The sequence below is a fragment of the Fundulus heteroclitus genome, chromosome 6, assembly GCF_011125445.2.
Source record: "Fundulus heteroclitus isolate FHET01 chromosome 6, MU-UCD_Fhet_4.1, whole genome shotgun sequence".
Lineage (NCBI taxonomy): Eukaryota > Metazoa > Chordata > Actinopteri > Cyprinodontiformes > Fundulidae > Fundulus > Fundulus heteroclitus.
The window spans coordinates 8,009,180-8,036,942 of record NC_046366.1 but is presented as its reverse complement, the minus strand read 5'-3'; positions in this window follow the sequence as shown (position 1 = coordinate 8,036,942).

Below are 27,763 nucleotides of genomic sequence, written 5' to 3'. Positions count from 1 at the left end.
TAAAAAGCACCTACAGGTATCCTAGATTGTTTCTTTAAATTTGAGTGTTTTGTTTACTTAACTTTTTAAGACCCATATATGCATTTTATCACACTAAAGTATGGTATGCATTTTGTACTCTCCTGAGTAAAATACCACATAGGCACAGACAGTATGCTGACAGTGTGGCAATAGCATGATGTGTTTTAGCACAAATAAAAGGTCACCTATTTTGATCTGTGTGAAATTTGTCTATTGATTCAAAATGAGGCTAAGGTTTTGCTGTGGTTTCTCCACCAGATTTCAAAATGTTATAAAAAAAAGGACTGAGATTGGAATTAAACACACATATGATAAAGAATCTGCCTTTTGCAGTGATATGAATTTGTCCATATCAGATACATTAAGTAGCTCATAAAAGTATTTGTACCCCCTAAACTTTTCTACATTTTCTCATAGATACTGGGAGTTTATGCGATCCATTTTCATTCTTCCTCCCCGAACTACTGCTATTACAGCTAATTTTCCATTCAAAACAAACCCATATATATATATATATATATATATATATATATATATATATATTAAAAAAGATCTTCAAAAGTAGAATTTACTTGCACATTTGTTACAGCTTAATAGTTTAATATAGTTTTACTTATAGCCTAAATGCCATTTTAACATATCTGCAGTCAATATGAGTAATAATGCGACCATCTCCTGCAAACAGCGTCAAGCAGATTTCACCTCAGCTCTTGTTCACCTTCCTTCATTTGTCCCTCCCTCCCTTTCTGCCCTTCCTGTAAATCCCACAGCCCCCAGCTTCAGGGACCTGGGAAAGTAATTAAATGTCTGAAAATGACAAGCTCTCTTTCTCCCACTTTCAACAGCTGCAGAGCCCTTTTTCTCAGGACCTCAGGAACGACACATTGATTTCCCTGCAGTCCAATTCTCCCAGGCAGTCTCTTCCTCAAATTTTTTTTCTTTCAGCCTGTGGAGAACTGGGTGGCAACATGAATGGGGTAGGAGCGCATAAAGGGCTGCACGATGTCTGGCCGTGCCACTGCAGGTTGCCTGTAGTGGCGTGGTCACATGTTTTTGTTTCTACCAATGGTTCCCAAGAGTTATCAGTGTTAACTTTCTGCTTAGTTCCCCTGACTGCCCCCACCAACCCTTTTTTTTTTGTTTTTTTACAGTTTTGTGGGATGTATGCAGCTTTGAAAGAAAGGTCATTCAGCCACCCCACAGAGATGTCATTAGCCACACGCAGTTACCAATGACTTGTTGTCCGCTCATACCTGCTTCTCCTCCTGTCCTGTCCCCGGTCCAATAAAAGAATTTGGCTGTATCAAATAGGTCATGTAAAGCATTAATAAAAATGTCAATATTTTTAAATGAAACAAAAGGAAGCCTATAGATTCACAAATACTGCCGGACTTGTAATGGAGAAAAGCTGTTTAATGCACAAAACAAGTGACTCACAGGAACATGAATTACGAACAAAATAAGTGGGGGGGGGGGGGCATCTGTTGAAGCAGCTCAGACAGTTTGGTAATTTTCTGACCTTGAAAGTGGCTTTGAAACATGTGGGCTGTACTCTAATGCCAAGTCAGAATGGATGGCTCAACGGTGAAAGTAGGGGCACAAATCGAGTGGTAATGAATTCAAGGGAATCCTTGTGCTGCTGATATATTTGGCAGAAATATGTTTGAAACTGTGTTAGTTTTATATGAAAGTGACTTTTCTTACTGGTATGGTATGTCTATTAAATTTCTTTTCAGTTTAATTTAAAATGACTATTTGTGGTGTTTAGTCATTGGCATCGGTAAATAATGCTGAATAAAGCTATACCATTTGAGTGATTAAGATCTGCTCTGTGCTCCTTGTAAGTTCATTAAAACCACTTGCAGCAGTCCGAAGAAAGAAGGATGCATTACAGCAATAACAGTGTGGGTCGTGGCGTCATTGGTTTTAAGTTTACATGCAAAAAACATCAGGCAGCAACATAATAACTAAATTCACTTTAATAGTTTCCGTTGACTACTAGCCTTTCTATGTGGGAAATGTTAACAATTAAAATGAAAGAAACCTGGTGCTGGGCAGATATTTCACATGTATTGTAGATTACTCCCTGGGTAAAAACTACACATATATGTAAATACAGTGACTTGCAAAAGTATTCACCATTTTTTATATGTTGTTTCTGTCAGGGTTTAGTTTTGACTTGGCTTTTGTTTACTATTAGTTTTCAGTTCTTCCTCTTTGTTAGGGTTTTAGTTATGATTTGACTTTATTTTCTGTTAGTTTTCAGCTCCCCCTCACTCAGCTTTCCGTTCACTCCCTCTGCAGTCAGTCACACCTCCGTCCGTCCGTCCGTCTTCTTCCGCTTATCCGGGGTCGGGTCGCGGGGGTAGCAGCTTCAGTAGGGACGCCCAGACGTCCCTCTCCCCGGCCACTTGGGCCAGCTCCTCCGGAGGAATCCCAAGGTGTTCCCAGGCCAGCCGGGAGACATAGTCCCTCCAGCGTGTCCTGGGTCTTCCTCTGGGCCTCCTCCCGGTGGGACGTGCCCGGAACACCTCACCAGGGAGGCGTCCAGGGGGCATCCTGACCAGATGCCCAAGCCACCTCAACTGGCTCCTCTCGACGTGGAGGAGCAGCGGCTCTACTCTGAGCCCTCCCCGGATGACTGAGCTCCTCACCCTATCTCTAAGGGAGAGCCCAGACACACTACGGAGAAAACTCATTTCAGCTGCTTGTATCCGGGATCTCGTTCTTTCGGTCACGACCCAAAGCTCGTGACCATAAATGAGGGTAGGAACGTAGATCGACCGGTAAATCGAGAGCTTCGCCTTTTGGCTCAGCTCTCTCTTCACCACAACAGATCGGTACAGCGCCCGCTTCACAGCAGACGCTGGACCAATCCGCCTGTCGATCTCCCGCTCCATCTTCCCCTCATTCGTGAACATGACCCCAAGATACTTGAACTACTCCACTAGGGGCAGCACATCCTCCCCAACCCGGAGAAGGCACTCTACCCTTTTCTGGTTCAAGACCATGGTCTCGGATTTGGAGGCACTGATTGTCATCCCAGCCGCTTCGCACTCGGCTGCGAACCGCTCCAGATCCACAAAGCACATGTAGACTGGTTGGGCAAACTCCCATGCCCCCTCCAGAATCCTGCTGAGGGTATAGAGCTGGTCCAGTGTTCCACGGCCAGGACGAAAACCACACTGCTCTTCCTAAATCCGAGATTCGACTATCCGACGGACCCTCCTTTCCAGAACCCCTGAATAGACCTTACCAGGGAGGCTTAAGAGTGCGATTCCTCTGTAGTTGGAACACACCCTCCGGTCCCCCTTTTTAAATAGGGGGATCACCACCCCAGTCTGCCAATCCAGGGGAACTGCCCCCGATGTCCACGCAATGCTGCAGAGCCGCGTTAACCAACACAGCCCCACAACATCCAGAGCCTTAAGGTCCTTGCCACCGAGGAGCTTTTTAACAACCTCGGCAACCTCAGCACCAGAGATGGGAGAACCCGACCCAGAGTCCTCAGGCTCTGCTTCCGCAACAGAAGACGTGTTGGTGGGATTAAGGAGGTCTTCGAAGTATTCCGCCCACCGAAGCACGACGTCCCGAGTCGAGGTCAGCAGCACACCACCCCCACTGTAAACAGTGTTGGTACTGCACTGCTTCCCCCTCCTGAGACGCCGGATAGTGTCACACCTGTTGGTCATTAATCAGTCAGACTAATTTCACCTGCCAGCCTCCCTACTTAAACCTCCCTCTGTTGTCACTCCTCTGCTGGTTTGACATCATGCAACACCTACTCCTTGCCTGTCTACCTGAGTGTTCGCTGCTTGCTGCTGGAATCTCTGCTTCTCTTTTACCTCAGCTTGCCATGGATTATTCCAGTCTCATCTGTGCAACTATCCTGCTGTGACTCTAACCTGCAAGTATTCACCCTGCCTTGCTGCTTATCCTGCTGTGGTTTTGGCCTACAAGTATTCATCCAGCCCAGCTGCTAATCCTATTGAGACTCTGACCTGCAGGTATTCACCCAGCCAAGCTAACAATCCTGTTGTGACTCAGACCTGCAAGTATTCACCTGCCAAGCTACTAAACCCATTGTGGCTCTGCTCTGGCTCACTCTCTGCCATGCTGTGGAACCTGCTGCTGTGCTGTGGTCTCCTAGAACTCTCCGGGCCGTCAGCTCCTGCCATCATCTACACCCCTGTTCCAGTTTAGTCCTGCCGTTCTGGTTTCATCATCCACTACTCCATCGACCTTTCAATAAACCTTCAATTTTAGCTCCGTGTGTCTGGTTCTGAGTTCATTGAAGACAAAATCCTGACAGTTTCCTCACAACCTGGATTAAAAATGTTTGAGGTTTACACCATTTTATTTACAGAACATGCCTGCAACTTTAAATATGTATTTTTTTATTAGGAAGCAATAAAAAAATAGGACAAAATTAACTTAAAACCTGGATAATTACCTCCTTTAGTGGCAACTACAGCTACAGGTGGCTTTGGATCAGTCTCTATGAGCTCGCCACCTCTTGCCACTGGGATTTTTGCCCATTTTTCAAGGCAAAACTACTCCTGCTAATTCATGTTGGATGTTTTTCACTTGTGAAGAGTAATCTTCATGCCTAACCACAGATTGTGAATTGGGTTAAGGTCTAGACTTTGACCAGGCCATTCCAACACATTTAACAGTATACTTCAGGTCATTGTCCTGCTGGTGGGTAAACCTCTCAAATCGCAGAGAGACTGACATGTTTTGCTCAAGAATATACTTTTATTTAGCACCGTCCATCTTTGCTTCCACTCGAACGAGTTACCCAGTCTCTGATCCTGTAAAACATTCAGACAGCATGATGCTGCCACCACCGTGCTTCAATGTGGGGATGCCGTTCTTGGGGTAATGGAATGTGTTGTGTTTGTGCCAGACAGTAAATTTTTCTGGCCACTTTGTTCTCTGGGCTGCCTCTCTGTTTAATGCCCTCCAGTTCTGGTGGACGGCCCTCTTTTGGCAGGTTTGTAATGGTACAATTTGCTTTCCATTTGAAAATGATGGATTTGATGGAGCTCCGGGGAACATCAAAGATTTGGATAGTTTCATAGCAAAGGGGGTGGATACATAAGTATGCACATAGCAATTTTAAAATTTGAATACATATTTTTTTCTCATTACGCTTTACCAATTTAGACTGTTTCACGTCGAACCATCAAAACAAAGACTAAAAACATTACATTACAGGTTGGAATGTAATAAATTAGGTAAAAAGCCAAAAAAAGGGGGGATGAATACTTTTGCAAGGAACTGTATAGCTACACCCTGACTAATATTTGGTTATCCACATTTGTTGTAGCCATTGATTTTTGGTGCTCTTCTGTAGAGAAATGTTAAAAACACTGTCTCATCACCACCTGTAGCAAGTGGTAAACTACTTCATCATATTCCTGTATCAAAATTCATAATAGTTTTATTAATATATTTTGTTCAGTGCCCCTCTTTGAAAAAAATCATCTTTGAGAATTGCTGTTTTCCAGGGAGCCTTAATTGCACACTTCATACCAAAAATGACTGGAGTATATATGTACTGTCATAATCACAATATAAAGACTCAAATTGGAAACTGAATCTTTATAATGGATGAAATCTCTCATAGAATCAACAATGAACACATTAGTAATTACATATTTCAGTGATTGATAAAATAATCAAGACATCATCTAGCTACATACCAAAATCTAACTACTTAAAGGGAATTGTGAAGGGATTTGAAAATGATTAGATTAGATAATGTTTAGCTGATTAGAGATTAAATTTTTCATGATGCCTGTTGTCTTATTTTGTCTCTCTCTGAAAGGGTGAATCAAGGTTTTCACGCATGATTTCGACTCTAAATCTCTGTCTAAGCTGCATGGAAATTTTGGTGTGAAAATAAAGTTCAACAGAGAAGGGCCTTGAGATCTGAAAGGTCCAGCATTATAGGACAAGACGAGAATATCTCCAGTTGGATAAGACATAATTTACTTTCTCGGAAACAACTTGAGTTTCTCCTCAAGGACCCATTAACCCTCAGCTTTCTCTAGGTTGAAGGGTTTGTTGAGCTTGCTTCGCAGCTGTTCTGTCTACCCAGGGGTTATTCCAAGGCTCTTGTTTCTGTGGGTCCTTTCTTTGGATTCAGAATAGAATTCTGAGCAGAGGTGGGCACAACTAACCAAAAAGCTAGCTTTGCAAACTCATATTCTCCAAATGCAAAAAATTAGCTTCACTAAGTTAAACAGATGATAAATAAGGACATTAAGGTTTGTAACTGGTAAGCAACTGTTGTCTCTGTCAGACGTCTTCAGACAAAATATGCTGTACGCGCACACACACTGCGCATGACGAACATGTGCAGTGCTGCATGTTTAAGTGGATAGCTGTTTGGTTAAGGCAAGGCTAGGCAAATTTATTTATATAGCACAATTCAGCACAGAGACAATGCAAAGTGCTTTACATGATTAAAATATAGGAAAATAAAATAGAATACAAAGCAAGTAGGGATAGAATGTAGAAACAAAAAAGAACATTAAAACAGTTTAACTAGAACTGTCAAAGGCAATTTTAAACAAATGTGTTTTTAATCTTGATTTAAAAGAACTCAGGCTTTCCGCACTTTTACAGTTTTCTGGAAGTTCGTTCCAGATAAGTGGAGCATAGGAACTAAATGCTGCTTAAGGATACATTACTTTTAAACTTTAACTTTTATAGGACAGATAGATCCCATTTAGAAAGATACTGAACTAGCAGGCTAAATTCATTCATTTGAAAAGCAATATTTGGCATAGTGACGTGCATTCAAATAAAGTGTTCATCATGAACAACTCCACAGTCATTAAAATTGAAAAAAAAAGCTGAAGGCAAAAAGAAATTTTTCAGGAGAACACACTTTTTCAGCAAACATTTGATTTTTTTTTCAGGCTGAACTGTGGCTCTGTGACCACTCCTGCAATGCTCTGCAGTGCCAGCTAGCTCTTGTCTGCTCCTTCATCACTTCTTGTATTTGTTTTGGAAATGAGACAGAATATCCTTGACGCACTAGCGACAGTGACCATAACCGTGTCTGAATACCAAGTAGGTTACGGGTCCCGTAGGAGGGTCACACTGTCATACCTACCAACCAACTCTATTCGTAGTTGTCTAGTACGTTGCCTTCACTTATTGGTTTGATTGGTTGAACTGGTTGTATTATTGACAAACTGAGACAGAAATAATAGAAAGTTGGCCACTCCATGGTAAAAAAAACAACAAACAAAACCCAAATAAAAATAAACAACTGCCAGTCCAGGGCAGGCACGGTTGACTCTGTGGGCAGGTATGGCCCTCCAGTGCCCAGAGTTCAAGGCAGTGACATAGCCAGATATTGCTTTTCGGCTGGACTTAATTATATATATATATATATATATATATATATATATATATATATATATATATATATGTATATATGTATATATATATATATATGTATAATTATAGTTGAAAGTAAGTTTATTTGTAAGTTGCACATTTTTAATTTCACTCTGGAGAAAACAGGCCGAGGGGAAGGAGAAAGGACGTTCTAAGTTTAAATGAACATCTTTAAATTGACAGATGATAAAAATAATCAGGACCCATCACTTATAAGATGATTTAGAACCACAAACACAATGGAGTAACTTCTGGATCATTTGCCCCGAGGCAGCCTGTCGAAGTCATTATTTACGTCTTTGATCCATCATTGATCCAGACAACCAGGACACACAAAACCATCTTTTATGAATAGAAAACTTCTGCTATTTTCTTTTATTAAATACAATATTATAGTTAATAGCTAAAAAGGGGAAAATATGGTTGGTTTGCCAGCAGACGTTCTGCAAAAAAAAAAACCCAAAAAAAACAATTCAAAAACATAAAGAAAACACACTTTGTTTTTCTGACTTTAGTAAGACAATATTACAGTTCAATATGAAGGCGCAATCTGAATAATCAGATTCACAGGCAACAAAACGCCTAACTATCTGTTACGCCAGTCAGGACGTGACAGCTCACATTAGTTCGGGACGTGACAGACTGCATTTCCCATGATGCAAGGTGGTCAAAATGGCCACCAACTCCCATCATGCAACACGGCCCAAAATGGCCGCGACCCAAACAACGAAGCGAAGAGATAACGTTGCTAGGGAAAGGTATAAAACCCAGCCGCACCTGCGTTCTGCCTTCTTTTGGCACGCCGCCATCTCAAGAAGACACCACAGCTGTTACACTCAGTGGGTTTTCAACCCCACACGCCACGTGCTCGAGTTTCTCGCTGGACCGAGATTTACCGAAGCAACTTTGTATCTGTGCCTTAGATTTTTCCATCTTTTTTCCTGTCTGTTTCTATCTTTGCCTATCCTTATCAGTTCAATCTCTTTGTGTTGAAACTCAGTTCGCGATTTGTTTAAACTCCCCAGCTAAGCTGCTCCCTCTCTGAGCTAGGTACCACCCCACATTAGCGTAAGCGTGGTTACGTCATTAAGACCTCCCCTTATGCATCACGCAAGGTGATGCATAAGGGGCCTTTCAATGTTGCAACGTAAAATCAATACCAAATAATCAATTTTTGACTTTTATTTCCACATACATTGTGCATGTTTAGTTTAGTAGCGAGTAGAATTCCGAGGTTGTTGAATCAGAGAATTACTATAACAGGGAATTGCCTTTGGTTCAATAAAAACAACAACTGTGGAATAGTAATTGTTTGTGTTTATTCCAATTCACAGTTGCTTGTTATTCAGAATTCAGAATTACCTCCTTTTTGAGTTAACATCCGATATTAACACAGAGACATTTTCATTGGATTGGTGATAAAAAGGGTAACGGTTTAAACTCTAATTGCAGTTATAAGTTGAGTTATTACGGTTGCTGGATAAATCTGATCGGTAAAAACCCGATCAGATCATCCGGCACAACTGAGTTCATAACAGCTAATTAATAAATGCATTAGTAGTATAAATCATTACAAGCTTATAACTCTAGCATCACTACCATTTGAATCGTATTTTGTCATAGCTACTATTTGAGTTGAATGACTTATTAAAATTATAATACCAAATTATAATTAATAATAATAATCATATTCAATCAGCTTCTGGCATAACACTAGCATTATTCTACATGTTTATTTATCATTGTAGGTCAATAACAGCTGAGTTTCGTCAAGCCTCCTTGTGGTCAGACATTTTTCCCCTCTGCTGTGGCACTTGAAGCATGTGGGGGTTGTTACACTGTGTCTTTATGTATGATCCAGCTGCTGATTTTTACCCTGTGTTCTGCTCCTGCTTTTGTAGATTGTTACACATAATCTTTGTCGTTGCAATTTACAGCAACATTTTTGTCATCTGAATCTCCACCCTGACCAAACATTTTTTCTCCTGTATTGGCCAGGGCGCCACTGTGCGTAGACACGCATGCCGAATGCTGAGTTTGAAGTTGATTTTTTAGCAGATGTTTCATGTTTGTGCGCAAGTAGACTCAGCCAGGCATTAACTCCCACTTAACCTTAATCCACTAGCAATAATCTTAAGCCTATATGAAATAACACAATAGGAAATAGCACTTTTATTGATGTATCATTACCCCAAATTTTATGAGTATACGTGCAGCCCTTTAAGCTCTGCTCTTCACTGAACCTCAAAAACAATAGGCTATTTGGGAACTGATTGTCTGGTCCCAGCATCATTTATTGTCAATGAGTCAGGTTGAGGTTAAGGCAATGAGAGGGACGAAACACTTTATCTTTACAGTTCTGCACTGAGCGTGAAGAATAACTATAGTGGCGAAAATGCATAAATACAGACTGTAAAGCACCATTTTCAAAGAGGAAGGAAGAGGAATGAAGACCCTAAAAATGCCCCTTAAAAGCATGCACTGCCATTACCATGTGGCTAAATTGAGTATGTGCACCTCAGTTCAACCACACGAACACACAGCAACCCCACAGTGCCCCTATTTCAAAAGAAAATCTGCCGCTCTTCTGTTTCTCTGTGCCCCCTAAGAGTCCTATTTGGCACACAACATGGCAATATCTATATACCACCTTCTCATGCTGACGGTTTCTTATAAAATGGGACTGTTCTCCCAGCTGCCCTCTGGATTGAGGTTCCGCAGCAACCGCTGCAAGTCCACCAGGTTCTGCAACAGCTTTTTCCCTGCTGCCATCATCTTTTAACAATCTGAACAAAACCATTACCTTCAGATGAAAGAAAATTGGTCAAGGGAACTCAAGCCTACTATAAAATGGAAGATAAAGGAACACCAATGTCGGTGTCCATTGTGAAACTCGTATTATAACAAAACTGACTTAAAAGGTACCATAAATGAAACATTTCCCCAGCCCAAAATCTTCATCCTTGATTAAAGTTTGTAGTTGCCCACATAGACAAGCTAAGTGCCTCCTGGAGAATGTTTTGATGGCCAGAGTAGAAAAAGATTGCGGTATCTGCAAACAATGACAAGAATGCAATTTGAAGCAGTCACAGTGTAGCTTTTTACACAACAGGATGCCAACCTGTGCATGCCTCTTGCCCACTGACAGCTGGAGATAGGCACCAGCACCCCTCGCGACCCCAATAGGGATAAGCGTGTTAGAAAATGGATGGATGGATGGATGGATGGATGGATGGATGGAACCTGTGCATTCCACAATGTGGATGGACTTACTAGTAAAGAGGACCACTTTACCTCAACTTAACAGCTGACATGTTGAAACTTGGCCACAATTTACTGGTCAAATAGCACAAAAGATGTTCAAGCATCTTAACCTGACTCGCCAGATGGATTTCGTTCCACAGAGCTCCACGTGGATCCACACGGATCCACACGGATCCACACATCAATCTGGAATCGCTTCTATTAGGAGGGATTTCAATACCACATAAAATACACGAGCCAATCAGGATCGGCAGGCGGGATTTCCATAGATGTGACGTATCAGAGAAGCGACTGTTTGGATTCAGACAACAATTGTGGCTCGCAGCAAGAAAGCAAGTGGTGACACTGGTGCTGCTATTTCATCAGTGTTGTCCTTAGTGGCACTTTTTGGAACGGGCGAACCAGTCAGCTGAAAAGGTAGCACTTTTTTTTGTCCTGTCTGACAACGTGGCATTAAGAATTGTTGTATTAATGCCAAAAACAGCCCAACAGGTTTTACCTTCACAAGCGGAACCTTACTGCATTCACCATAGTGATCCGCTTGATTTATACATGCAATAAGCTTTATTATAATTTATTCAGGGGATATTTCATGTTATATGGACACAGAAACAAGAAGGTAGAAGAGAAAAAAAGGAGAAATGGTGAAAGAGATAGAGGAGAGAAAATCAAGACAACCTCAGTCTGCTTCTTCACCTGCAAAGACAGATGTAAAAAGAACAGCACGACCAGCTGATAAAGTATTAAAGATACAATCAAGAATATTTAATTATTAGATTAAGTATTAATTAATATGGCATGTATAAAGTGGCAGCTGAATATAATAATAGGGGTTTTTTGTATAGAAGTGAGTCTGTAAGTACCTGGATTCAAGCACCTGTAGGTGTTATTAAGAGTGCTTAGGTATGTAAGGTTTATCCATGAGAAAAATGCTCAATATTAGTTGTAAGGAGCCAAAGACCTGCCCCCCAGAGCACCGAGGCAGACGCCAGGGGAACCAAAACCCCAGATGCCCAAAGGGACCCCCAAAGTAAAGGTGCCCAAGAGGGGCCAACAGCACAGGAAATCTGCCTCTCCAACTCAAGGGAAGAGGAGAGACGGTCCCAAGGAAACCCCCAACAGCCACATAATGCAAAAGCCCCCGGGAGCCGCGGGGACGAGCCCGTGGACTTCGCCGGCAGCCAGCTACGGCAGAGTGGATCCAGTCATGGGCCCCAAGGATCTGAGGCCCCAGGGGTGCCCGCGCCCCCCCCCCCCCCCCCCCCGGCGGGGGCCCTGACTGAGCCACGGGGGGCCAGGCCCCGTGAAGCACCCACCAGGAGCGTGCCGACACCTGCTCGGGCACCGGACACCGAGTATCACCAGGCCAAGGTGCCCGTCAGGTCAATGACACATAGCAATTAAAAATTTTAATATGTGCCCCAAAAGTGTCAATTCCTCACTGCATGTAGCTGCAAGCGCTCATGTTTGCTGTGAGAAGAAGCTGCAGCCTTGCACACTGCACAGAGGCTGACAGGCTGGAGGCTTATAAGACAAGGAAAGACCATGAGGAGAAACACTTCACCTCTGGGCCTTTCGAATGGACCAGCAAACGGGGCTGCGGAGGATCCACACACAGTGCAATTGTCTAATGTAATTAGTGGCTAAAGTCAGTCACACTAAAGAGTGGAGTGACCTGGGAAGTTCGGTCGGTCTTTTTTCAAGCTGAACCGGTCGGTGGTCGAACAATTTTTTTTTCTTCTTTCTACCCAATAATAAAACAGTGATGCGCGGGCGCAAAGCCATCCTCGTGGCAGCAGGTGGCACAGTACAGCATCACACTCAGAGTCAATGTGATAAAGAAGAAAAAGAAAGAAACTGAAGGAGGTTAAAGTACCAAAGATACTGGAAAGAAAGGGAAAGAACTAATTGGAGTAGAAAAAACGTCTGCATGATGCAGCCTGTGTGCAAAATTAACCAGTTAAGTTTTTACCACTGTTTTAACTGTGGGACCACTGTCCTTTACTGGAGAGGCCGAGGTCAGCATGAGTTCAGTCAGCCAGGCAAGTAATGGGCCGAAGAGCATGACTACTGGTTAGTAAACATTCCTACATGATATCATCCCATCCCAGACTTGACCGATATTATGAGTGTGTTTAGAATGTGTCCAGGGCACACACAGCATTAAAGGTTACACTATATGTATAATTACACTATATAATACTATAATTATTTAATTACTCTGCTTCATTAATTAAAATGAATGTCAATTCAAACTGGCTCACTAGGGAAAAAAAGACATTACAGGGGAGAGTCTGTATTCAAAACTATTGACTACATCCTGTTTTCCAATTTGATTTCTACATTAACCTATTTTTACAAGCCCAAGAAAAATAGAAATAAGTTGAACAATTCCCTTTCTGTGTTTGTGTGTTTGGCTCTTTCCTTATTTTGTTTTTAATTTTATTTGTGTTCTAACACTGTGCATTCTATCATGTTTATTATTGTTATTTGTAGCTGTGGAGGCCAGTTTTAGTCGAGGTTGTGGGGTTGTTCCAGACAGAATGATGCCAGTCATAGGAGTGCGGAGGAGACAGATGAGGAGGGACAGGAGAAAGAGAAGGAGAAAGTGATGGAGGTGGAGGAAGAGGAGCAGGAACCACCTAAAAACAGTGCCAGGTACAAGTGCAGGGCTTGGTTGGTAATAGCGGCTGCATTGAATCATATAAATTATAAAATAATAGGGCTGGGCAAGTTAACGCGTTAATTTCGCGTTAATTCATTAGACTATTAACGGCGATATTTATTTTATCGCGCATTAACGCATGTCAGCTTTCAGTCAGTGTCAGTCAGCAGGCACGCTGACTGCAGCTCGCTGTCACGGCAGCCCTCTCGCTCCCCCTCCCCTCTCGTACATGGCTCAGCGGCGCCAGCCAATCAGCACGCAGGCTCAGCCTGGCCCGCGCACTCAGCTCTCACACAAACTTAATACACAAACAGCTGAGAGAGAACGCAGCAGCGAAAAAACATGAAAAGAGGAAGTAGCACCGTTCGGCTTTATTTTAATACCGTAAATGAAATCAAGCTGTATGTTTTGTAAAAAGCCGGTTCATTTCAGTGGAAACACAACAAATTTCTCTAAGCACGTGAAAAAACATGAAAACGTCGAGCCCAAGAAACGGAGAGAGGAGACGAAACTTCTCTCATTGCCCCGACAGACCCACAGACTGATGTCTCTGACTGAGGCGTTTCAGTCCTCCAGGGAACATCCAGGTAGATCAGTGGATGGATGGATGGATGGATGGATGGATGGATGTTACTGGAGCCCACACATAACATGTAATTAAGACCTTGAAAGAACCCAGTACATATATTAAAAAGTGTTATTTAAGATAAGATAACATTAGCTAATCCTTTTTTTATCCCACGACGGGGAAATTAATAGGATTAAAGCAACAGGCAGGTGCACACAACACAGACAAAATTACATAAGGATTGAAATATATAAGAGGTGGATTAGCGAAAAAACACTGAACATAACATTATTATTATTATTATTATTATTATTATTATTATTATTATTATTATTATTATTATTATTATTATTATTATTATTAAATTGTAATAATAAAATAAAAACCACAAAACCCAAAAGGTCAACAGTTTCATGATACATCAAGCTTAGGGACTGGCTAATATACAGCAGGTCAAAAAAGGCCATATTTTGGCTGCAGTGCTTGTTCTCTTATGAAGAAAAGATCAACTAGTGCACTAAATTCAATAGATGGGTTAAAAATATCCAGTATAAAATAAGTGCTACAAATGTTACAACACTTTTGTTCATATGGCAGCAGAACATTAAAATAAAAGTGCTCTTTACACTACTTTTGAATTCATTCTTGGAGTTTGTAAATACAATGCGATTAATCGCGATTAATCGCGATTAATCAGGGCGATTAATCGCGATTAAATATTTTAATCGTTGCCCAGCCCTATAAAATAAGCTTTTTGACATCTTGTAGGTAACAGGCTGAAAAGGTTGATTGATTTCAGGTCTAGCTTGCCCCTGTGCATAATTTAGCCTTTTATTTGCAGATTTTCAATCCACAGACCACATCGGCCATTTACTGACATCGCGCTATATCCAAGATGGCGGCTGTTCTGTTTTGGCTTTCCCTGCGTTGCTCTCGTTAGAATCAAAGGTTGGTTTCTATGTGAGTGGTTGATGTAGTGCGTCAGTAAAGATGACAGACTTGTGCTTTATCCAATCATATGCAAGGATTTTTGGTAAGGCCCCTCCTTCTGAAATCCACCTCCAAAGGAGCAATCCCAGATGTATGTGTGGAGCTCTGAGGAACTAAATCCATGTGGCGAGAGTCAGGTTACAAGGATCTTGCTTGTTGCTACAAAAGACACAGGGTTTTGCTGCAACAAACCAAAAGAAATTCATATCAGTATAGTGGGAACCCTATTTTCTAGACTGGGTCATTTTAACCTGTTGACGATTAGAAAAACTCCACATTAAATTCTAACTTGTGCACTAAATTCTTTAATAGCCATTGAAGTTGTATTTTGAATCATGTTTCTTCCAACGTTCCACCCACCATATAAAGACATTGTTAAATAGCCCACTATTATGATATCCATGCCAATTATTAGAATATGTAAATTTCTGACTAGAACTCTGGGACAAATGTTGTTACATAAATGTCTTTGTCAAGACTATCATGTATTTCTATCATTATGCTAATGAACACTATTAAAGCTAATCAAAACTCACTGTCAGCATGTGCATTACTTCATGTTCACAGTAGCATTGATGGATGTTAAATTTGTTCAGCTAGATCTGACATCCATCAATGAGATTTTAATGAAGTTAAGTTATCTTAGCATTTATAAAGATCACATAGAAAAAATGTAAAGTCAGGTCAGCTTTTAAAGCTGTCTCTTTTTGACAGATATCAGACCTATAGTAGTTGTAATTGGTTAGATGTTTTTCAGCAGAGTGGAGAAAAAAGTCACTATCCTCATTTAGCTGACAACTCATTCTTTCCCTATAAATGGCCCTATCCTGGATTCTTGTGATCACAACACAAAATACTTTTCAGAGCTGTGACTGCTGAGGAAGCTTTATCTACGTGCAACTGCAGCCTCAAGTGAAATTGACAGAATTAACAGCTTTAAAGAAATGTTGATTGAATAGCTTTAGGTGATACTAAGTTCTTTAGAAGTAGAGATGAGGCAGGTAACCATGCAAGCGTTTTTCCTCATACGATGCATAATGAGGAAGTCAAGAATTGGTCAGACCCAGTGCAAAATATGGATCTGACAATCTATTTTTCATCTAATCCTCTGATACATGTTGACAACAGTCTGATACATCCATTTCAGAGGTGAGCAGGGAAACAGAAATATTGAAATGCTGACTGAAAAATGCATTAATAACTTGTCCACCACTTTTCAAGAAACACCTGTTGAATTGTTTAACACCATGGGAATCAGCTAACACTAATGCAGCAACACTTTAGGACTAGAGGCTTGGTGTAATAAACTCGCCGAAGTTCCTACCAAGCATTAGAGTGGGTAAGAATAACAAATTTGGGTGACCTTCAATATGGCATGATTGTTGATGCCAGAAGGAATAGTTTGAGTGTTCTAGAAACAGCTGATTTACTGAGATTTTTAACCAAAGCCGTGCCTTGGGTTTAAAGAGAACTGATGGAATATCCAGTGTGCAGCATTTGTGTTAATAAGAAGGACTTGTTGATGTCATCTGTCAGAGGAGAATGCACAGACTTGTTAGAGAGGATTAAAAAAAGGCTCAAATAACCCCTAGCCACAACCACTGGTGGATCTCTGATGAATTGTGTCCTGGAGGAGTACTTACTTCAGCCACCCCACCAACCAATTAGAATGCAAGAACTGTAACTGAGATTCTGGAGTTGGATAAAATGCACGACATTGCCACACCTACTCTCCACTGGTTATATTGTGACTGAGACCAGGGAACACCCCTACCTAGGGGTGCACCAACTCATTGACAGCAAATTCTTAGAAGCAATAGAAAACTTGTTTAAGACACAACTGATATATAAGCTTTTACTGACAAGGTTTTTTGAACAGTTACACTACTATATCAGAGACATCAATAAGCTGGTCAGTGCAAGGTCACAAATTTAAATCATATGTTCTGAACATGCAGGGAGGTTGGGTGCAAACTGCCAAGGTGGATATTAGGTACCTTGTTTATGCTTTTGGTTTCATCCTCCTTTAGATGTTGTGGTATATGATAACTGGACTTTTCAACAGAGCTCAATAGAATATTGGACATGCGGGTCACAATTTTGATCTTTCTAGGCCAACATCAGATTTTGTTACCTTGCCAGCCAGATTGATAATATGGAGCACTCTCCGTTCTGCACATTATCAATATGGGCCTGCTCCTATGGAATCTGTTTGGGGAAAGGCGGGACCTTCAGCAGAACTCTCCGAGCTTACTGGACAAAATTACATCTAGTGCCTGCCTTCCAAAGGCTGGTTTATAATAATAATAATAATAATAATAATAATAATAATAATAATAATAATAATAATACATTCAATTCAAAAGGCGCCTTTCTGGACACTCAAGGTCACCGTACAAAAAGATAAAAACACAATGTCAGAAACAAAGTCAAAACACAGAATAAAAACCATTTAAAAAAATACAAAGGCTGAGACAGGGAAATTGATACTAAAGAGAATAGGCAATCTTAAACAGATGAGTTTTGAGTTGTAATTTGAAATGGAGAAGTGAGTCTGTGTTTCTAAGTAGGGGTTGTAGAGAGTTCCTGTGGACAGACAGATGTAAAGCAGATGAGGATCTAAGAGCACGGGAGGTGGTGGGAACATGCAGGAGGCCTGACAGATATGCGGGGGGGGGGGGGGGGGGGGACAAGGTGGTGAAGGGCCTTAAATGTCACCATGAGAATTTTGTATTGAAAACTGGATGGTTTGGATTTCCGGATGAGCTCTGTAATTTCCGAGACAGTGGAAAGATGGAAGGAGGAGAATGAGTTTGTAGGTGGGGGGAGATCAGCTGAGGTGATGAGATGGGGCTTTGATCCAAGGTTCTGATGAATGTTCTTTACTTTTCCTGTGAAATATGACATGATGTCATTGCAGAAGGACATTGAGTAAAGGTGCGGGGCAAAGAGTCCTGGGGTTTGATGGTATTGTTGAGTACAGAGAAAGGTGACTTAGAGCTGTGTTGATTGGCAGTGATTAAGCTGGAGTAGTACTGTGGTTTAGTGCTGGCAATAGAGTCCTTATAGTGAACGAGGTGATTATCGTACATTTCTTTGTGTATAGTGAGACCAGTTTTTCTATAAAGTCTTTCAAGTTGACGCCCTTTGGCTTTCATGCGTCGGAGATTGGGGTGAACCAGGGGGTGGAGACGGAGAAAGAAACAAATCTGTTTTTTAGTGAAGCAAGTGAGTCAAGAATATTATGGAGACCAGTGTTGTAGTGAGAGACCAGATCATCAGATTATTGAAGTCAAGGAGGCAGGATGAGTGGATACTTGAAATGAGGGTGTAGGGATCAATGTTCTTTATGTTCCCGAAAGATATGAGGCGGGATGTTTTAGAGACAGAGAGAGTAAGATTCACTGCAAATGAGAGGAGAAAATGGTCAGTTATGGGGAGTTCATCAGATGTTATGCTGAGAGGGATGACGCCAGAGCAGCAGATTAAATCCAGATTATGTCCTTTGGAGTGTGTGGGAGTAGTGGGGTATTACTGACACCCACAACTCTCTAGGCAGGAAGTCTTTGGTGAGAGCCAAAATGGTATTGTCCATGTGGATATTGAAATCACCCAGCAGAGTTAAGTTTGGTGAGAGAGAGGATAGATGGGTGAGAAAATCAGCCATTACCATGTGGCTAAGGACTCGGGCAGCAGAAGCGGGGAAAAAAATAAAACAAAAAACGGCAGGTGAGGCTCAAACTGGGGCAGGACAGGTGAGCTACCGATAGTAGCCTAGTTGGGACTCTCACAAACTGTAGTGCCGGCGAAGCGTAGCCGTATTCCCAGTAAAAACAAATGCACTGTCCGAAGTTAAAAAAGTTAAAAAGCAGCAAGTCGTGCCAGCGTTCACTCGTGCCAGGTGCTGAATGACAGATGTTAGTTTCAGCCAATTACAGTATCAAATTAAAATGTATACAGCAGGCGTCATGAGAAACCACAAGAAGGTAAGTTAAATTGTGGATTTTTACAAAACAGATGTCATAGCAGCTACGTGTGCGTCCTCCTGCGCTGCCATGTTTATGATGGTTTGGCTGTGGGCTCGGCAGCTCTTGCTTTCATCGCACCGGTGTGTCCCGCCTTAAACCACAATATTGCAATGTGATTGGCCCAAAACGTTGTTGGTTTGGACAGAAATGGTTGAAGCAGGAGCGGTACAGGATGGATTCTTTGAACGTACAAATGGCGCAAGAATTCATGTTGCTGGCAAGGTTACAGATTCTTTTCAATCTGTTGGATTAATATATACACACTTTGCATACAAATGTATTTAGTTAACATGACCATGCCCGTTCAGATAACTCATCATGACAACCTCTCATGACAACTTACAACAGTCCTTCATCAATAAGTTCATACTTTACACCTTAAACATCCATGTAATCAACTGTTATTACTTATAATTAACTCCCTGTGACCTTTGAAAGATGAGTGGAATATAAATAGATTTATCCTTTGTCAGAACATGTTAATGGGTAACATTCATCACAGGGAATTTGTAAACTGTTTGATCCCATTGTTTGAGCCTCATTATTTTCCCCCTGTTCTGTGCTCAGGCAGAGTTTGAGAAAAATATTTGCTCGATATTGCTCTTTATACATAAAAGATGTCCATCTATATAGAAAGAGATGAAAAACAATCACAGATAAATTATAGGGTTAGAAAGTATACTTAACTAGATCAGTGTTTTTCATCCACAGTCAAATCTATGACTGGAAAACATATTTTTGTATAACTTTACTGAGGCTGAGTTTTAATATTTCTGACAGGCTTTTGTTCAAAAATAGCCTCCCCACAAATCTTTGGTCAGTGACAGTCAGTTTAATTGGGTCAAATTTAAGATGTTTGAGTGGAGTTTTAATATCTTTTGATGTTTTAGTCTTTTGAGATGGAGTGTTGTGTTCAAGAGCTATGTTCCTTTGATTGATTTTTTCATCTTATTTAACTGAGTGTTAATCATGCCTATCCATCTACGTCCATCATTATAGAACTTATTAAATACTTCACATGATGGGTCTTACTGAGATTCCAGAAGTCCCAAAGCCTTAGAAATTGGATTGCAAACCTTTTTGTCATCTGTTTGTGAATATTTTAGATTGGGACTTGATGTGTTTTTTATCATGTTGTCTGACTAGTTCTATTTAACTGATAGAAACTGCAAAGTACAATGCTGCTCTGATAATCTGTGGTAAATGTCATTCAAAGCCAGCAGTAGATCAATTATCAGAGACAACGGTAACTTTTCCTTTCATCTGAACAGCCCATGTCTGAAGTGATATTTCCTTTCTTTTATCTAATACTTTATGAATACATGTGCAGGAAATGTTGTAGTTCTGTAATTGTTGCAATGTCTCCAGTTAAAAATGACTGGTGAGTAAAAGAGTATATTTTCATATTCATATTTTTTAAAATAAAAACTGATCAGTTTTGTCAGTTCACTTGAAGATAAAAGATAATTTTACCAAAATGTGTTAGTCTAATTACATTTTGAAAACAACCATGAAACAGGTTGATATTTGATGCATAATATATAATAAGGAATGTTTGCTTTGAGACCTCTGGGTCTTTGGAACCGGCATCTGGAGACAGAGAGCAGAGAAAGTTCAAGAAGACAGATTCAGTGTGTTAGTGCAGTTTTAACCCTGGCTCCATCTAGGAGACATTGTACATATGTTGTACCTTATCTGTTAAAACTCCTTGCTGCAAGTAAAAAGACATGTGTCTATACATCTCACTCCCACAAGTGTCTTTCGTTTCTGTTTTTAATAAGGCGAATATTAGAATTTGGCTGACAACCCTTTCTGTAAAAGCTGCATAACATTTTGTGGGAATTTTTGCCATCATCTGCTAAACACTCCTCTGGTCCAGAGTGGTAGGTACGATTGACTGCTTTTCTTGCACCGTGTGTGTGTTTCAAAACATTATTTTCAGTTTTACACAGCCAGCATATGGTGTCACTCTTGTCTGAGCCATTTTCTCTTTAGCACTGACGATGCTGCGCTGAAGAGAAATCTAAACAGTGATACACCTACAAAGTTCTGAGTTCCTCCTGTTGTAGTCAGAATTATGTTACAAATTCAGATTAAAATAATCTATTCAGCATTATTAATGTACACTTCTCAGTGTATTGAAAATGATATGTATTCCACTCTCCTAATAATTCAAAAGCCCACTGATGTAGGGTATGTAAGTGGTTTATTTTACAGTCACTGGTGGCAAAGCCATGATGAAATTAGTGATGAAATTAGTGTTGATATGGCTCATCATGAGAAACCACCAATCACAGAGCTGGATGAATTTTGATAGGATAAAAAAGTTGGCAGCTATTAGGTTTCAATTGGTTAATTTCTTTGAAAACCAATTAAATGATAAATGTAGTACTGCATTTTTCAGACCATAAGGCACGCGGGATTATAAGATGCACAATAAGTTAACATGTCTTTGTGTGTCTTTGGTGCACTAACCATTCTTCCCAAGTGTGTAATTTCAAAGTGGATTGTAGTATGACCACAAAATCAAAGTTTATTTTGTCTCTTCTTGCTACCACTTTTAATCATGTTGGAAATAAATCATTATAAAATGTATTTATACTTCATCACTGAAGATACCTTTATTTAATTCATAGGTATCTCTGTTTTGGGCTGTTCATTCTTGTGCTTGTTTGTCAAAATCTACTTAATTATTCAGTTTGTATTACATTCACAGAATAACAAAGTTAAGTACAGTATCTTTGTGTTTTGTTCACGAGTAAGAGTGGAATGGAGTAGAACAGGCAGAGACAGATTGGGACTTAGCTTGGAACCGAACCAAAAAAATCTGAACTCTCAGTTAACTAATCAGTCCATGGTCAGAATTAACCCTTGTGGTCATGATCTGGATCATGACTAGAAGAACGATGTTTTGAATACAACCAGCCTAAATGACCTTCTTTCATTCAGTAGCCAGGCTCAGCCTTCGGGATTGGATGAAGATTGTCATCATCCGAAGGCAGGATCTGTATAGAGCCACTAGGAGGACACCATGGAACAGACCCAAAATTTGCTGTAGGGACTATATAATGGAATCCTTTGAATCCTCCAGAATAAGCGGCAGAGTGTTTCTGGGCTGTTGGATGCATGGGTTTCTCCTGGACATTCTGCCATGTGACCCAATCTCAGATAATGTAATACATTAACAAGTAGATAACCTGATATTCGAGCCAGGCATGGTATTGTGCTTAAAATATTTATTTCTAAGATCTGTTGAAATATGATCTTGGTCATATACTTGAAATTAGGCATGAAGGAAGGTTGGATATCTATTAGCCTAAGGCTTTCAATAATCTGGCACTATCTCGCTGTTTGAGGAGAGCTTATAAGGATCTTGAAACAGGGGAAGGAGACAAGCCTGACTGCAGTGGCTAAAACGTAGTCACGCAGCTCTAGTGAATGATCCTAATGACCACCATGGATAGGAGGAATGACTGGATGCAGACAACAGACACGCCAAACCATGACAGATAAACTGTGGAAGATGGATGGATCAAGTTAGGGACAGAGGGATGAATGAATGGATGAGATGAGGTAGCAAAGTGAGTAGCTGTGTTGAGTATTGGAGTATTAAAGTGCAGCCTCTCCCCTCAGACAGCTTCCCTCAGACAGCTGCACAGTGCCCATCAGTTGGCAGAAAAAAGGATATTACACATTTCCTTCACTTATAAGAAAGCCATATTTGGCTTTTTAGAAATATTTCTGACATCAAACCACACAGACAATCAATGTGTGGAAACTAAATTAGCATCACTCACCAATCTCATATAACCCAGCTCTTTAACCAGCGTATATGACCTTGTTATACTCCTAATATTACTCTGTAAAGAGAAGAAGCCTAAAGTTTTATATTATTCTAAGCAAAAGCTCAAGATACAACTACATTTAGTAGACGTTTATTCAATAGTTAACATCTATATGATTGTAATAATCATTTTACTATAGAAGCTTTTTGCACAATCACTGTGTTTTTGTTTTACATAAAAACAATAAGATCATCCCATTGTGAGAATCTGGCACCAGACACGCTTGCGAAAAAACAAAAAATCTCAGTTTGACTGGATCTCAAGGGGGTGTTTGATTGCAGGTTTTGTGGAGAAAATAATGACAAATGGGCACAGGCAAACAATTAAAATTAAAAAGAGAGGTCAGAAAAAGTACTACTGATAAAGACAAAAGGAAAGAGTGGAAAGAATGAGAAGAATGATAGACAAAGATTCTCTGCCTTTCCAATTTAGTCTGGCTGTCATCCTGACTGGTGATAAATGAAGTATGGAATCCCATCTGTTTTCCCAGGAAATTTCACCTCTCCAGACACAGAGATTGCCCCTCACTATCCTGTCTCTGAATCTCTCCCCTAAACCTGCTCTGCTTTTCTGGGCAGAATCAGTACTTGGAGACAGCCTACTTTTTTGCTGATACTAGACTACAGTTCTGATGGCAAATGTGACACAAAAGCTAGCAGAAAATGGAGGGATGGAAAACAGAGGAATAACAGCTGCTGAGGGAGAGACAGGCACTTGATGAATTTTTATCGCAGAAGGTTAAGGACCACAAGGCACTGGGGAAAAGATGAGGAGGTTGCCATCAATAGCAAACATTACTGTCAACAACATCCAGAGGGATTACAAGAGTGTTCAGCTGTTATGTAAAATAGAAAAAAAACTCTATACTTCATAGTGAAAGGCATTTGGAGACTTTTTCAGATTTAGTTTCCTGTTGCTTTTGAAGAAAATCAAGCATGTTCTCAGACTTAATTTGGATTAAAGTGAATATCCACTCTCTAAAAAAAAATAATGATCTTATTTCTTTAACTCAGGTGCTGGGTTTATGCTGTGGGGGAAAAAAGTTTGGTAGTTTAAACCAAACACCGGGTCAAAAAATTTGACCCAGCTTGTTGAGTTAGAGAAGTGACTGGAAGAAGTCTCCTTACCATTGTGAGGCAGTTCTTCTTCAGCCTCCACATGGCTGCTTCCATGATACAAGCACTCACTAAAACAGTTCCGGTTTATGAAGAAGTACTTGTTTCAAACTGTTAATTTCTTCTAATTTCTTTCCAAAGAATTTGGGCCTGACTGAGGTTTGCGTGTATAAAAACACGTACAAACAATTTAACGTGTGCAAAGCTGATCTTCATTGCAGATGCTTAGACAATTTGCATGTGTAAAATGAGCAGAACAGTAGGTGCAAACTATTTTGTGTGACCAAGCTGCACAGATGTGTGGAAATTTATTGAAATGTTGGATATGCATTAGTTCACGCTGGAGAATGTGTTTGTTCACTGTTGATAAAAGAACCCTTTTTCTGTAAAATGTGGAATTTAACATTCACACTACAAGCAAATCATTGATCTTAAAGGCAATTTAAACAGGCTTTATTTATTTCAGTGTTTGATACTGAGTATAAATTCTATATTTCAAGTCAAGAACATGTCACTAAAAGTTATATTGTGATTTTCTTTTTATTTTATATTATCATAGAATCAAATCTAAAGATGGAAGCCAGATACGAGCTAGGCACCAGGCAAGGCACTACATACTATAAATTTAGTAATATTACATAATCCAGGTTATAGGTTTTTCCTTTCAACCCACTTTTTGGTAGCCTTTCCATTAAGCATTAGATGACATCGAGCAATTTTCTGGGTTAACCTAACACAAGCTGGTTCTATAATCAAATCCTGTTTTGTTGAATCAGTCCAGGGCTGACACCAGCTGAGTCCTTGGTCAAATATGAACCAGGGACTGAGTTAACAATGTAACCCAGATTTGGTTGCTTTAACACATCCCCTTTTGTTATGTTACTCTTAAAACCACATTTTATTTATTTTCACATTACTGACACACCTAATCTAATAATAATCATAGTCTAATACAAACTTTATTTAAAGTTTATTTGTAGAGTTTTCCCTTTTTTACAGACTATATTGTATCTTTTTTGTGATACTTTCACTTTAGCTTGATAATATGCAATACTTTACTTTCTGCATATGTTCTGGTCATTATCAACCTTGGCCTGCTCCCGTCAAATCCTTTTGGGGAAAAGATGGATATTCAGCAACACTTTCCGAGTTGATTTGGCAAAGCAACATCTAGTGCCCACCTACCAAAGGTTGGATTTAGCCAATCACAGTATCAAATAAAAATGTAACCAGTAGGCACCATGAGAAACCACAAGTTCTGCTGGTCAAGGCAGTTCTCGCTCTTGTTCTTTCAAAGGCAAGGCAAGTTTATTTATATAGTACTTTTCAGTAACAAGACTCAAACAAGATTCAAAGTGCTGGAAGAACAGCAGCTACGTGTGCATCCTCCTGCGCTGCCATGTTTATTTTTGTTTCACTGTGGGCTCAGCAGGTCTTGCTTGCATCATAGCTGGGATGTCCCACCTTTAAACCATAATACTGCAACTTAATGGGACATTCCTCAAATGACGTAAAAGTACTTCAGAACAGCGCAGTGTGCATGCGTTGTGGTCATCTTGGCTTCCTACAAAGAGAGTGGTAACACTTTAATAGTTTAATTGTATGAGTCTAATAGTGAACAGATCGGTCCTGAATATCCCCTCAACAGACATATTATGGCAACAAGAAAACACCACTGCGTTGGTATCTGCCGGAGTGACTCGTGATTTCATGATTGTGACCATATGAAGGGAATCTTTTTCATTGATTTTTCGAAAACCCCAAAGGATTGGCAAGAAATGTTGGTGTTTGATAAGAGCTGGTAACCAACAGGACTTTACTGTGGAATCTTACCTTATGTGCTCTCCATATTTCCTTGGTGGTAAAGAGCCAGCACTTGAATGTTGAACCTAATACCAGTGGCTGCAATGTCTGTGCATGTAGGTTATGTTTGTTTGGCTTTTTCTCAGCGGAATGAAAGCGTCATACAATCCATGAGGGGTGTTCATGTGCGCTTCAGTGTTGCATAGTCCACCTGTTATGAGCGACTTTGGGCTTGTTTTTCTCCAAAGTCACTTGCATCTTCCGTGAGTATGCGGTTGCATTTTCTTGGGTTTGTTTATGAACGTGAAGTTGCTTTTTGGGCTTTGCTTTTTTCCGGCTGAATGCCTTTTTCTGGTTATCGCGCAGCACAACAGGAGCTTTTAGCCACTCCAAACGCTCTCTCTCTCTCTCTCTCTCTCTCTCTCTCTCTCTCTCTCTCTCTCTCTCTCTCTCTCTCTCTCTCTCTCTCTATATATATATATATATATATATATATATATATATCCATTTTCAGGGTTTTCCCTGGCTGTGTACCCCGCGAGAGGCGGGGTACACCCTGGACAGATTGCCAGTCTGTCGCAGGGCAACACAGAGACAGACAGGACAAACAACCATTCATGCACACACTCACACCTAAGGAGAATTTAGAGAGACCAATTAACCTAACAGTCATGTTTTTGACTGTGGGAGGAAGCCGGAGAACCTGGAGAGAACCCACGCATGCACAAGGAGAACATGCAAACTCCATGCAGAAAGGCCCAGGGTTGGATTTGAACCTTCTTGCTGCAAGGCAACAGTGCTACCCACTGCACCACTGTGCAGTCAATATATATATAATTGCAATTATTTTATATATATAATATCACATCAAAATTATAATTTAGAATTCCTTATTTTATTTCTTAACTCTGGCCAAAGGTGCTGCAGTGCTGTTTGTGAATGTGCTGAATGGTCTCCGCCACCAGATGGTGCCCAAAAAGGAGTCACCTGGGGCTCAAAGTGGGCATGGCTCAACGTTGAGCCACACCCCAATATGCGGCCTGCAGTCAGGGGTACATTGCTCCACCAAGCATTGGCACAATTTAGAAGGTGTGTGTCCTTCTTTCCATTGAGAGCACTACTTCTATGGCAAGCACAGGACATGGCCACGAACATCGCGCTGCCTATGTGAAAGAAACCTTAACCTTTTGAAGTTGAAATGCAAGTGTGATTATTTCTTTATTTGAATTCAAATAGCAGATTGACCTAGCATTAAAGGAGCAATAAGTAACACTGACACCTTTGCGGATTTGAACAACACATAAACAATGCCTTGTTGGAGAGCAGCCATTTAGAAATGGTGTGAAACCCACTGAATATTTATGTCCACAGGATAGGTATATCATGGTGTATTCTGTTCTATTTGTAGTTTGCTTCTCTTACTGGCTTCCATGCTTGCAGGCTGCGGCTCTTTTGCCAAGACAAAATATCACATGATGCGCTGTTTTGGAAACCCTGGGAATTGTCATTCGATTGGCTAAGGAACCAAATGGTAAATGGCTTGTACTTGTATAGCACTTTAACTAGTCTTGACGACCTCCAAAGCGCTTTACACTACAGTTCAGTCATTCACACCCTGACGGTGGTGAGCTATGTTAGTAGCTACAGCTGCCCTGGGGCAGGCTGACAGAGGCGAGGCTGCCATGCACCGGAGCCACCGGGCCCTCTGACCACCGCCAGCAGGCAATGTGGGTGAAGTGTCTTGCACAAGGACACAACGACAGAGACAGTCAGTGTGGGGGATCGAACCGGCAACCTGCCAATTGCAAGATGAACTCCCTAACCTTTGTGTCACGTCGCCCCAGGATGTAAACACGGTGGTGGTGGTAGTAGTAGTAGTAGTAGTAGTCCCGGACCGTACCTCTAGGTTTGAAAGGGGAAAAAAATAACTAAGACATTATTGATGGAGAGGACCAATTGTTTATACGGAATGTTACTTCCATCCTGGGTGAAAAGTGAGAATAATTTACGTAAATTTTGCAGTAAATTTCTAATTGCTCCTTTAA